Raw genomic sequence first — 14,933 nt, forward strand, 5'->3', positions numbered from 1 at the left:
ATGATTATATTATGTTTTCGTGTATGTATTACAAACGTATATATATATATATGAAATTCAAATATGATATAAAACTCAATCAACCATAATTAATTACTCATGAATTATTAACTCTAGCATCATTAAAACGCAAAAAGAAAAGTAAATGTGTATTAATACCATAAAAATAATTCAGAATTATACGAGGAACGATATTACGTAATACTCTTCGGTGTTAATGATAATTTTACTTTCTCAAATGTTTTTCATTTTCTTAAATATTTTTTAAACGCGATATTTTTTTCCGACTTACAAACATAATCCCTCGAAAATAATTTATTTCTTTATCAATTAGTATATTTGAGAATGATATACGTTAAGAAAATTATGCTAAATTACCTGTTATTACGACGTTTGACGTAAATCCTTTTGATTGGTAATATTTCCCGATCAGATATAACTTCTTCACTATCCGATAAAGTACCTAAACAAAAAAATATTTTATTTTAATTTCCTTCTATCTGCAATGGTCGCTTATACGTAATTAGATTTTCTAAATATCAAATGGAAGTTTCAATTTTTTAGATTTAAAATAACTTATAATACATGTGATATAAAGGAGACCTTATATACATATAAATAAAATTAAACAATAAATTGGAAATAATCGATCCACGTAATTCGGATAAATTTTAAATGTACAAAGAAATATAGACATTACTTAATAATTAAATTCGTTCAATTAAATATCGTTCATTTGTCTAGTTTTATAATTCTTGATTAAATTAAAATTAAAGAATCGTATCCTTCGACATGGAATTTTAAAAATATTTTTTCAAAGTAATTTCTGCAACATAATCATACATTATTCCAAAACATATATATATATATATATTCAAGATATAATAATACAATATACTTAATTTCCACAAAGAAAAATCGCAAATATTACTTCAAAGAGTATCTAATTAATTTCTTAAAAAAAAAAAAAAAAAAAAAAAAAAAAAGCCAAGAAAAAACTTCGACAAGAAAGATATGCGTCTAAACGTCATCGTTGCTTTGTTTTTCTCCGTTTTATTTTTTTTTTCCCGCTACTATAAACGATCTCAGTCGTTATCGTAGGTCGGCGACGCGCAAAAATAGCCGTCTGAAAAACGAATGCTTTTAAAAAGAACGAGTCGGAAAACGAAAAGGAAGAGAGGTGTGGGTGGTCCTAACATTACACATTACCGCGCAAAAACATGTTCCTTTTACTCGTCATCCTACATCTTTTCGCATAGAACTACACTCATGACGTAATGTCAAACGATTATCTCGCGATAACAAATAAAACGAAGAGGAAAAACAAATAAAAAAGAGAAGAAAATAAATAAATAAATAAATAAATAAATAAATAAATAAAGCATCATTTTTGCGAAATCTCTCATTAGAACGACAAGTTGGAAACACAGATTCCGATGTCTTCAAATAAGAAAGGAAATAGGAATGCTGTTCGATCGATTTGATCAACGTCGACGGTGAATTTTTTTCCACCTGACAAAGCCTTAAAAAGAGAAAATAAACTAATTTGATCACTCGGAAAAAAAAGAGAGAGAGAGAGATCTACATGAACGTTCGAAGCAGGTAGGATAGAAACGAAATGTTAAATTCGACTCATATTCGATGAACGATCGAAACGTGCAAATAATGTTTGTACCATACTATCGATTCCCTTAGTTCGTTACAATTTCTATGTTCATAGATCGTAGTAAATAAATAAGTAAATAAATGGTAGATGGACGTAACGCGAAAAACAATTTGCAAATGGAAAAATGATAATACGAAATAATGAATACAAAGGAGTAACATAAGTATAGCGGATAAAGACACAATGGGAAACGAAGAAAACAAAGAAAGACCGCGGAAGAAGCATCATCACGTAATCAAGATGTGCGTAAGCACATATCTAACCAGTCAACGACAGCATGGGTAGCGTGCGCGCGCGCGAGCATTCTCTGTCTCTCTTTCTCTCTCTCTCTCTCTCTCTCTCTCTCTCTCTCTCCTCTCTCTATCTCTCACACGCTCGATTCTTCATGGCGCGTGTAAAACACGTTCGGGTCGAGGCAGTGTCGTCTCTTTTTCCGCGTAAACGACAACGTTCTACGTCCGATGCACCAACGAACAAGCAAGCAAGCAAGCAAGCAAGCAACCAACAACCAAACTGATCAACCAACTACGACACAACTGCTCGAGAAGAGCACATGCACGAAAACGTGACTTTCAAAGGCAAAACGTTGCCGATGACGTCGTTTCGAACGACGAGGAGAAAGAAGAGAAGGAAGAGATTCTGTGCTTTGAAACGATTTTTACGAATATAGAAAACGAGTTAGAATATCGTTAGAAAAGAAATTAGATAAGAGAAATGATCGAAGCAGAGAAGAAGCAAACGTCTAATCTCTCCTTGTTTTTGTGATATTTTCTCTAATCTTTTTATAAAAATATCAAATAAATATCAATATAAAAATAAATGGAAGCTATTCGATTAGAACGTATATCTACGAATTACGATCGTTATATGTATCTGTGTCTATATCTATATAGGTATGAATGTAGTCCATATATATATATATATATATATATATATATATATATATATATAAAACATTTCTATACTACCGATTCACATAAACGTATTTATATAGATCTATACATGCATGCCTATATACAAATAGAAAAAACAATACACGAAGCAAATAATGAATATATTTTAGTGCACATGCCAATACACACGCAAGTATCTATATACATTTATACATATATATATAATATATATGTATATATATATATATATACACCCTGAAGTATTTATTTACGTGCGAACGGTTTGGCTCACATCCATCGTCGACGATAGAAGCGCGAAAAACAGGCAGACAGCTGCTATCGTCTCTATTAGAAGACACCCTCTCATTTCATTCCCACGAAAGACGATCGCAGAAGGCAACCGCGATTTTTCTATAGTAAAACGAAGGGACCGGTGGTTTCTTTGATCCTTTGACTTCCGCGGACCTAACTATGACGACCTATGTAGTATGTTGTTCGTGATTTAGGCCCGGAGCTAAACGCGAGGCCATCGACCCTCTTCTTTTACTTCTATTTCTTTTCTACCTGTTTCGACGTTTTACTTTGTTAGCCGCTCGCAAGCTGTTTTCTTAGAACAAAGAAACGATCTTCTAACGATCATCGATATATAATCATTTACACATTGGTATTTTTCTACATAGATATGTTTATTGTCTTAAGTAATTAAAACGAAACGAAGGAACATAACAAAGGCTGAAAATTAAGATTGCTTTGTAAACCATGCTTCAATATACTTTCGTTAATTAAACCAATGAATATTATATTATAGAGGAAAACAAAGAATTTAATGACACTGATAAATCCAGACACTTTCTGTAAAATCGTTAATTAAAAAATATAATATTGCTATATTAAAATTATTAAAATTTGTCAAGAGAGAAAGACGGCCAGACGAACAGACAGAGAGATAGAGAGAGAGAGAGAGAGAGAGAGAGAAAGAAAGAGGGAGGGAGATCGACTAAATTTCAATTCATTAAAGTAAACTAAATATCCTTTTTAATTTTCCTCTTTAATTGACTCCAGAATTCCCAAACAGGAACAGAAAAATACGAGTACGAACGATACGAACGAAAAATGAGAATTAAACGTAAAAGACAAACTACTAAAAAAAATAAAAAATAAAATAAAATAAAATAAAATAAAGGACGAACAAACAGACGAAAAAAAGAGAAAAGAAAAGAAAAGGAAAAAAAAAAAGTGAAAATGACGAAGGTATCGATTTTCGGTGACAGGGTATAAGAACAATTTAAAACGATAGGTGGACGCACAAAGTCGACGCATATGGCTTAGGTCGTTGACCTGCAAGAACATACAGCAAGGTAGGCAAACAAGCGAGGACAGAGAGAGAGACTCCTCTCCTCCGACCCCTGCAGCCCAGCCCGAAAGAAGAAGCGTTTCCTCATTGGTTCTCACCTGCACCAAATTCCTAGCTGGCCAACCTCGGTCATTGACCCTTCTTAGAAGAGCACGCGGAAGACCGCGATCGTTGCGCTCGTGCGTCTAAAGACCCACCTCGTAGCAATGTCCATTGCCATCGTTCTCTTCTTTCCAGGTAGTTCTCAAAATCGATCCCTCCAAGATCGCTATAAGCTCTTCGCCAAAAAGAAAAAAGAAAAAAAAAAAAGAAGAAGAAATGAAGAAAAGGAAAGAGAGAAAGAGATAGAGAGAAAGAAGAACAAGAAACGAAAGTTCAAATTCCAAGTAATCCGACGAGGGACCCTGAAAAATAAGAATAAAACGTACCGAGATGTCTAACTTAACGTGTCTGTTATTATTTAGTCTTCCTCAAGTTTCTTCTCCGTGATAAATTAACAATTATCGTCTTAACGATTAATCATGAGTCTATAGAAAATGCTCGTTACCAACATCCAAAAGATTGTCCACTCAATGATCGTAAATTGCTCGTCCGTATTTTATTACGTGTTTCTCTCTCTCTCTCTCTCTCTCTCTCTCTCTCTCTCTCTCTCTCTCTTTCTCTCTCTCTTTTAATTATTACTTATTGGTTCGTATGCATTAATCTCGTGTTGGAAGGAGGAATTTGGTGTTTTTTGAATCACTTTGTGATTTTGAAAAGAGAAGAAGAAGAAGAAGAAGACAAAGATATTAAAAAATTATAAAAGAGAGAGAGAGAGAGAGAGAGAGAGAGAAGGAGAAAAAAAATAAAACCGAAAGAAGAAAAAAAGAGAGAAAATAAAAGGATAACAGTCGACTGGACAAGTATAGAGAAACACGTGCCGAAATTTTCTAGTCGGTTTAGTCGATAAAATAAGTATCATCGATGATGATAGAAAAAGAAAATAAATTATCGCTCGCGTTGGTAGTTAATAATAAAATCGTCGGGGAATCGTATAGTCCTTGAATCGGCCGTTCAGCGACGATTCGTCCGGGTCTGCACGTGGAGCGATACCGGCTTTCAGAGGTCACGGGTAACGACTCGACCCGAGAGAGCAGAGCTCGTCTTCCCTATCGTTTGCTCTATCTGTGCAACGAGTTTCTCGACACGACACACAATATTAGAGATCTCTATTTAAACCTCTTCTAAATAATAATTCTATTAAACTATTTTCATTTCGATTGCATCCAACGAATAAATAATATCTAATAGTTTGGACTAAACGCGAATACGTGCTTTGCATATTTCTTAAATCAATTACGGAGTCAAGGAAATACCATTGGGAACCAATTCGAGCGCTTAACGTTAATCGATGGTATCGTTAAAATGTCCTCACGACGTATACTGTACGTACTCGATGATAATTGATAGATAGTAAACGACCGTTATCGTATCGTTAAATCGTATGTACATATTATCACGTTAAAAGTGAAATGATCGAGCCATTAAATTTTCTCCGGATAACAATCGTATTTTTCTTTTTTAATTCCGTCAGAAGAATGTCAAATCTATTCTCGTATTTATCATTCCTCCGGATGTTTTTTTCTCTTTTGATAGAAAAACAACAAACGCTCGATAAACACTTTTGTTAATTAACGAAATGATTAGTCTCGCCTATTATCTTGGCACATTAAATACCGAAAAATTCCGTGAATCTATTTTCGGTTGAGACGATTAAGAACCGGTCGTCGAGGCGTTATCGATTATGCGATCTCTCAAAAAAAGCGATTCAAAGCAAACGATGAGAACCGATGATTGAATAAATGAGTAAAAGAGAAAGAGAGAGAGAGAGAGAGAAAAAAAAGAAAGCATGATCATCGTACGCGCCGGATAAGTCGTGGAAATTCTCGAGGAAAATTATCAGGAATCCCCGGATGAATCGTACTTGCTGATGTCACGCAAACATACTATTGTTGCATAATTAGTTACAATGGACCTCGGCGAAGGTCGCGGACGAGTTACGCTCTAAGGAAATCCCACGAGTTTGAGAAAGTAGCTACGAATTTGTTACGTGTAGTCACGATAATCGTAAATTTAGCTTTGAAATTTTGTTAATTTTTGTATTAAACGTAACGACGACTTTCGCACAGTTCTACAAGTTTTTAATCTAACTCTAACATTTCGTATCATTCTATTTTCTCTTTTCTTGTTATCTTTATCTCTTTCTTTCTTTCTTTCTTTCTTTTTTTCTTTTCAAGGAAAGTCGACTCAAATTGGATTTACGGTTCATTTCCCCGGTGTAAGATTTATTAAGACGAAAGATTGACGATATTAGCGAAATTCGATTAAAAATGTAAAATCGTCGCTTTCTCTTTTTTTCCCGTCAAAAACCGTAAGCAAACGTTATCAACTAGATATACCGTATTTATCTATAATTGTTAAAATAATTCTAACGAATGATATTTTAAATGTCTCAGATAAATAAATATCATTAAGAGATATTTAAAATAGAAGAAGAGATAAGATTAGAAATCGTGGTATATAGTGGATATATCAAAGACATTAAGAGAAAATAAATGACTCTTCTTCGGTAGTAATGGTAATAGTACGAAAAAGGTTGCTGAGAGACGAAGAAAAACGATCAAATACGAGATGAGGGGTTACACCTTTTGAGTGCCGGCCATTCCTACGAGAGGAAAGTTGTTTTCGCCAAAAAAGAATCTCAGAGGAGAAGAATCTGAGAATCCGATGTAATTTACGTAATCAGCCCATTGCCGGCTAGATACCGGTAATACCGGCATCGAACACGGTGAGAAGAATAATACCGAATACGAGAATCGAAATGCCACATCCTGAGCTAACGTGCATGCGTACAACCAGCCACGGGAAATCGGTAAACCGGTCGTACACGAATGAACTTAGGTATCTATAATACTGGCTCTGTCCTATTTTAATTAATGCGCATAAGAAATTATTATAGTTATTGCATATAGTAGAAGATACGAAAATATAAGGGCATCGATGTAAGAGATATTTGATTTATAAGTATTTACATACTTATATCTATATATTTTTTAAAAAGATAATTCCATGGGAAAGACAATTTCAATTTTCTTTTTTTTTTTCCTTTGATAAGTTTGATAAAATATTTTGTGTCGATTAATTATAATAAAATATATATATAAATGCGCGTTACTTAGGTATCTATTGATAAATATTAACAAGAACATTAGTTTCCTTTTCGACTTATTGCAAGCTTAAATTTATGATGATATTTGTGTAATCGTACGATCATTATTTCTTAATGATAGAAAATCATGATGTTCGATTATAATCGATCGTTGAATGTTAATTGAAAAGCCAATAAATTTTTGGTAAATAAGTGTAATTTAAAGGAAATATAAATATCGCAGTTGTGCAATTGCTGTTGATTCAACGAAACGCTTTGCTTACTTACTCGGTATCCAAAACAGCCTTGACCTATAAACAGAAAGTCATTGCTAACAATATCATTGAAGTTTTGGTACTCGGTTTTCTTCAAAAGTATGGCTAAACTATTCTGGAAAATTCAAGATAGTACGAAAATGAACAAACAATCGATCTACAAATCTTCTGAAATTTAACCGATGAGTATCAATAATAGCATACTTTAGTTAATTTTACATCGATAGAAGAAGGTTCACTTTCTATTTAGCTATCTTACAGTATTCTATTCGTACAAAGAAAAATATGATTGTGCGATAGCAACTTTTACACGCACATGTAATAGACAATTTTTCAGCTATTTTGAAAAGTATGATACTCATTTTGTATTTCACTGTTAATAACTATCATATATGATAAAAAAATAAATGGAAAATAACGTATTGCTCGTCCATATCAAAGTTCTATAGTTTGATTCGCAATTTTCCTATATTTCGAGATAAATCTTCAAATACACTAGCATGAATATTTTTGATGTACGAAGATATTGTTTCTCCTCTTTTTCTTTATATATAAATATATATATATGTATTATACATTATATATATTATATATATATATATATATATATATATATATATATATATATGACAAGATAAAATTGTTGGAAATGTAACCTTCTCCTACCAGCTTAAAATAACTATTATGCTATTATTGACTATACCGGTATATACCTATATACAAAGAGGAAATTTCAAAATTAGAAGATAAGGCTAACTTTAGCTACGTTCGAGAGACCATAGAGCGACTCGTTTCAACAACTAACCTTTAATAAACGACAAGATTATTCGCGACATTCGTGATTTTTCTGTCGCGAGCCGACCGCAATCGAAAGTCGATTTGATACGATTTGAAATCTTAATACATTGTATTAAATCGTTCAATGATTTCCATTTTCGTTAAGATTTGAAAATAGTTTGAATTATTCAAAAGTCTTGAGTGTTTCACTAATGATCTAAAACGGGCATTAAAGAAGGCTTAGCTAAATACGCTTCTCTAAGAAGTCGAAAGTAGGTCTCGTCATCGTCATCGTCATCGTCGTCGTCGTCGTCGTCGTCGTCGTCAACGACGACGTTATGGTCGTCGTCGTCAACGTCGTGTTCGTTGGGCTGAGAAAGCATCGAAGGACGAGGAAACGGGTGCTTCCTTGATTTCGTGAATCTAATAAATTTCAATATGATTTTGGCCTGCCGACTTGGCACGTGTCCCGTTATTGAGAATCACTGGGCCGACGAGGCTTCCTAAACAATGCTCGACTCACTTTCACTTCGTCCCCACTGTTCCTACACGACTACCACGGCCATCGACGTCGTCGTCACTATCATCGTCGTCGTCGTCGTCGTCGTCGTCGTCGTCGTCGTCGTCGTCGTCGTCGTCGTCATCGTCGTCGTAGTTGACGGTGACATTCTCATCACCATTCTGATTAAATGTGAATTGTAACAAACATTGAATAACAATTAACTCACATTATATCTCTCGGAGCACATATTTCTACTATTTTTCTCTCCATCGAAAAGATATAATCTTATCCACACATATAATTTCGTTAATCATCTAATCGTACGTTATTGAAGATGAGTGTGAAAGAAAATTACATACTTTTACGAGGTCCGTCGTGAATAGACGATCACATTAAGAGACAGAGGAAAGTCATTCTAACCTGTTTAATTAAACTCGATCAAAGTTTTGCAAGCAATGAACAATAACTTAATATCAATATCATTAACCCTAATAAATATTCATAAATCGTTGAGTACAATAGAGACTGCACGGATGTTAATGATTTAATATTACAAATGTAGTTCCTTTATTGTCTCTTATTATTTTCCTTGTCTCCTCTTTCTTGTTTCTTATTTATTTCTTTTTTCTTTTTTTCTTCTTTTCTTTTTTAAACTTCCCTTCGATCGTCTGGTTCATAAAACGACATGATCGTTCTTCGATCGACCTATATTTCGCAAGAGAAGGAAACTAAAGCAAACGAGGGGAAATGGTGGTGGGAAGAGAGATAGAGGAGGAGAAAGAAGAAGAAGAAGAAGAAGAAGAAAAAAAGAATTTGCATGAATTCTCATAGGAGTTCGATACAATGCGATTATAGAAATATCTGGAACCATTTCGTAAGTCGAACGGCGGATCCACAGCTCATTGTTGTTGCGCACGAACCTTCGTCGGGCGTCGATTGGTGCACGGCTTGAATCGAGCCTGGGAAGATTGCAAAAACGGAATTCTTATATTCGTACAACAATGGGACGGATGACCGTCGAATCCGCTCTAGATTTCAGAAACAATTCTATCCATGTCTCACAGATACTACGTACACATCGTACGTTACATAGTAATTATGACAATTACTTTTTTCCACAGATAGTTATGTCTTCTTGGTGATTATCGTTAATATTAATTATATTTATGATCGACGTAATTATATATTATCATATCACACGAATATTCCTTTTCTATAAAGCTAAACAAATTTCAAAGAAAGTAGAAAAGAAAAAAAAAAATCTATAGAAACTCCGAAAAAAGAAATTGGATTTTTTCGTGAAATCTTCGAATATGTTTATTCTCACCTTATCTATCTGTCTATCTCACTTTTTAACCCTATCTTTATTACAATTATTACTGTAGTAACATATCTTTATTATCATCTATCTTATCTCACGTTTCTCTATAACATATCTTTATTTAAATAATTAATCAAACCAAACGCTAACGATACGACAGAGATTCCAAAATTTCGGATCTTTTTTGTCTGTATGTTAAGAAACTCGGAAGACGTTTTGTTTCATTATTTCACATATGTTTTAGCGTATCTCTATCGCAACAATTATCCTCAAAAGAATTAATTATATTTTCCTTTACATTTTCCTTGTCAATAAAACTTATTTCTCTTCAAAAGAAAACAACAAAGTATATATATATATATATATATATATATATATATATATATCTATACATCATTGTAAATCTTTTCCTCGATCTTTAACCCTTCTTTTTTCCATCGTTCGGTCTACCACAATATCGAAGGTGTTTTGTCCCGTTTACTGTGGCAGAATGGTGTCAGTTACATAAGGTCTCCTGCCGTGCCCAGAAGTATCGAGGATTGGTAGAGAAAGAGAAAGAAAGAGAAAGAGAGAGAGAGAGAGAGAGAGAGAGACTTTGCTTACAGCTTGACGACCGGATAAGAAGAAGCAGAAGCAGAAAAAGCAGAGAAGAAGACGAAGACGAAGACGAAGACGAAGAAGAAGAAGAAGAAAAAGGAAAAAAAAGGAAAAAGAAGGATCAGTGTTGGTATCTCTCGTTGTGGGTTCGAGAAAGGAAAAGAAAAAAGAAAGGACCAGTGAAGAAGGAACGGTAGAGGGGAGGAAGGAACCTCGTGCTGAAGAAGCTGGAGGGAAAGACATGAATGTGATTCGAGAAAGAAGGTGAAAGATAAAAAGAGACAGACGAACAGAGAAAGAAACGAAAAGAAACGGAACGAAACGAAACGAAACGAATGAGATGGAAGAAGTAAAAAAAAGAAAAAGAAAAAGAAAAGAAGAAAAGACAGAGATAGACACAAACAGACAGACAGAGAAAGAGAGACAGAGACAGAGAGACGGAGACAGAGACAGAGAGAGAGAGAGAGAGACAGAGAGAAAGAGAAAGAGAAAGAGAAAGAGAAAGATCGCGTCTACCTATACGAGAGGCTCGAATAGAAGTAAGGAAGGGAAAGAGGTAGGGCCAACGAACACGGAGATAGGACGAAAATTGACCAATGACGAGTCGGTACCGCCATGGTTCTTTTTACGAAGCAAGGTAAGGGGAGCGAGGAGGTGAGAAAAGTGAAAGTTCGCGCTAAGCCGGCAAAGCTAATATCTCCCTACCTTCCGCCTATCCCTTCCACAATTATCGTCCTATCCCTTTCTCTCTTTCTTTTTCTTTCTCTTTCTTATTCTCCTCTCATCCCCTCTGCTTCCTCCTACCACTCCCCCTTTACTCTTCGACTCCTTTATTCCTCATCCTGACGGAGAGTTCCGTACGGACGGCATCAAACTTTTTTTTCCTTCCACATCGCTATCTCCTCGATTATTTCTTTTTTCCTTCTTTTCTTTTTCCTTTTTCCTTCTTCTTTCTTTTTCCTTCTAATCGACTCGTAAATTTTCGTATCTTTTTCGAGAAAATTTCTAAGATACGACACAAAGCGAAGTGTTTTCGTAGAATTTCACTTCTCACTCGTTCGTTATCTCTTCCTTCCTTCCTTCCTTTCTCTTCTTACTTTAGTTTTCTGTTTTTTTTTTTTTTTTATGATCTTTTCTTTCAGCTCGCACTTCGTGGATTGAAAAAAAAGAAAATAAAAAAAAAGAAAGAAAGAAAGAATAAAAAGAGAAAGAAAATGAAAAAAAGGAAGGAAAAAGAAGGATTAGGAGAGAAGGAACGTAGAATTTCCGCGATTAATATCCACGGGATAGATGCTGCACGGTATATCGGCCGTCAAGGCGATACGTGTAAACTATTTGTTCCTATCTAAAGCAACTCGTCGAAGTTTATTGGTGGGGTTGCTTAGGTGAAGCGAGCGAACGAGCAAGGAAGCAAGTAAGCAAGCAAGCGAGCGAGCGAGCAAGCAAGCTAGCAAGCAAGCAAGCAAGCAAGCAAGCAAGCAAGCAGGCAGGCGGCCAGGCACTCCGGCGCCCTCGATTTCACTTTCATTACGAGGCCAGAGAGCGCTTCGCTTTACGCTCATTCACTCTCGTTCGTATGTACTTATGTGTATATACATACATATATATATGTATATATATATATATATGTATGTATGTATGTGTGTGTTGGTACGCGTCGTATGTTGCACGTAAGCACATACGTGAGTACCAGCCAATGCGAGAGGAACGTATGTATGTATGTATGTATGTATATACAACCTACCTATCCGATCTTTTTTTTTATCTAACTATCTCTTTCTCTCTCTCTCTCTCTCTCTCTCTTTCTTTCTTTCTCTCTCTTTCTTTCTCCCTCCCTCTCTCTTTCTCTCTCTCTCTCTCTCTTTCTCTCTCTCTATTCGTCTATCTATTCATCTATCTTTCTCTCTCTTGTTTGATTTTTATTTATCCTAGGCACCTCGTTATCGACCGTAAAAATAGAAACGAGCGAGCGTGTCTTCTCGAGAGCGCGATGACGCGATCGTCGATCCTTTCGAAGGAGAGTCCTCCTCCTCCTCCTCCTCATCCTCATCCTCCTCCTCCTTCTTCACCTCCTCCTCCTGCTTCTTCTCTTCCTCCTCCTTTCCTTACTTCGCTTGTCAGACTATAATACTATCTACGATAATCGAGCGTGGGACGAAGTATTTACAGTTCCGAAGGCAAAGCAATTTTCGCTATTTCTCTTGACTACGATCGATTTCTCATTTAAATCCTTCCCGAATCTATACACTTTACTCAGAAATAAATTCCATTAGCAGAACTTTGAAGATACAGAAAGAAAATTCAAAGATTTACATTTCCGTGTTAAATGTTAAATGGATTTAGAATCGGTATTACGGATTCTCTTATATTAGATTAACGGAGATTGTTAGATGTATTTTATTGTTTGTACGAGATTACAGTTGAAGTATCTATACCTATCACGTTAGAAGAGTTTTTCTAATATCGTATTGAAAAAGATAACGGCCGACATCCTTGAGAATCTTTAGATAACGCGAAATAATCCCTTTACGTTGAGTCATCTAAACATTAGCACTGACGCAGCTAAGCAGATAGATATATAGATATAATAGAATTTTCATCGTGACGTTAGAAGAGAATTCAGATAATTAATTTGTATTTTCTACTGTATAAACTTAACGATTTTATGGATAATCGAGTTATTCCGATCGATTATCGTAAATAAACACCATCGAATATACCTAATACTTTGAGTATAAACTCTCGCTGAGGTAAAATATTCGAAAGTATTTCCTGTTAATTCATATCAATGATACCTAAGCTTTCATCTTCCGGTAAAATGAAATTACGAAAAGACGAGGTCGAACTCGGTAATGCACGAAGTTGTTCTCCAGGAAAGACGGTGCAATTAATATCTCGGAATGAAGTGCTTTAACCTCGCGAAAGGAGCGCGTTCTTTGTAATAACGGCAGTCAGGTATATATATCGCGATTATTGCAGATTGCAAAAGAGGCCGCGCGCGAACGCTTAGCGCGATCCGCAAATTACTTTACGCGAGACGTCATTAAAAGATAATTAAGAAGATTACACGTCCTCGTAAAATAACGTTCGAGTTCGTTTGAACGCGAAAGAGAAAGAGAAAGAGAAAGAGAAAGAGAAAGAGAAAGAGAGAGAGAGAGTTAGAAAAACGGTCTCTCTCTTTTTTTTAGCAATATAAAAAAAAAACGCACACACACACAGATAGATCTTTTCCGATATAATATAAAATTTCCGACAATATATTCTATCGACGTTCTCTCGAGTTGGAATCGACTCGAACGACGACGTTACATTAACACGGCTTTTTTTCATACCTTTCTCATATCCTTTCGTAGAAATATACAAATAAACTTTATAAACTAACTTATAGAAGAAACACTTAAGCAATGACTTAATCTGACCTTAATTACCATCGTCCTTACACGGATACGCGTTCTTTCCATCGATATAAGCACAAAGCATTTTAACGAAGAGAAGATTTAACGAAGTAATGCATATATATATATATATATTTTTTTTTTGAAAATTGCGGAAATGCCTTAACGCGTACGAGTTAAGATAAATCGAATGGAAAAGTAGATACACGATAAAATATTATGAAACGTTAAAATTTGTTATCTCGACGACAATTAACATTTATTTCGATTCGTTGAACGAAGATAAAATATGAAAACGCGAACGGAATAAGGATAAATTTGTTTTAACGAATAAGAAAAAAGGTAATTAATTAACCTTAAAGATTATTCGACAAAAAATGAAACAGAAAAAAAAAAAAGGAAAAAATAAACAGAACGATGCACTAATTTTGTGTAATCATTTCTTTTTTCTTTTTAATTTTTTAATAGGGATATCTACCGATTAAACAATCGCGTCGTTCGTGAACGCGATCCGGTCGTTTTTCATGTTCGATAGACGGAAGAAAAGATAACACGATTTATCAAAGATGCCGCGCAAATTTGAAGCGCCAACGTTCGAACGACCAGGAAACGGCAATTAATCGAAAGTAATCTCGAGAGGCCTCGAGTACGCCGCGAAACGGCGGAACGATTTACGAGACGATCTAGCTCGCGGGGTGAACGAATAGCATGGATAAATCGATTGCGTAAGAATCAGAGAGTATAGTCCACAACGCGTAATTCGCCATCGAGATTGCATCCTGCAAACTTGAGAATCACGATCCTCTTTTAATGTTATCGCACTGGAATATCACTAACATTAGTCATTAATACGTTGAATTCCGTAAGGGTCATCCATGGTTCCACAATTTTGCAGGTATTACTTCAATCGTTTCGAACATTTCTTTTGTGACATTTAAAAGACTAGATCTCATAGAATTTAAAGCC

General features: G+C 35.0%; 1 protein-coding gene across 1 annotated transcript in view; it reads right to left on the reverse strand.

The window, feature by feature from the left end:
- LOC122628639 overlaps positions 1 to 14,933 on the reverse strand; it is a 165,351-nt gene that overhangs the window by 132,607 nt on the left and 17,811 nt on the right. The window contains exon 2 of the mRNA XM_043811101.1: positions 379 to 463. The gene's annotated coding sequence lies outside the window, so the exon portion shown is untranslated. The remainder of the gene's footprint in view (positions 1 to 378; positions 464 to 14,933) is intronic.

Source organism: Vespula pensylvanica, chromosome 4 (assembly GCF_014466175.1).
Source record: "Vespula pensylvanica isolate Volc-1 chromosome 4, ASM1446617v1, whole genome shotgun sequence".
NCBI classification, from domain to species: Eukaryota; Metazoa; Arthropoda; class Insecta; order Hymenoptera; family Vespidae; genus Vespula; species Vespula pensylvanica.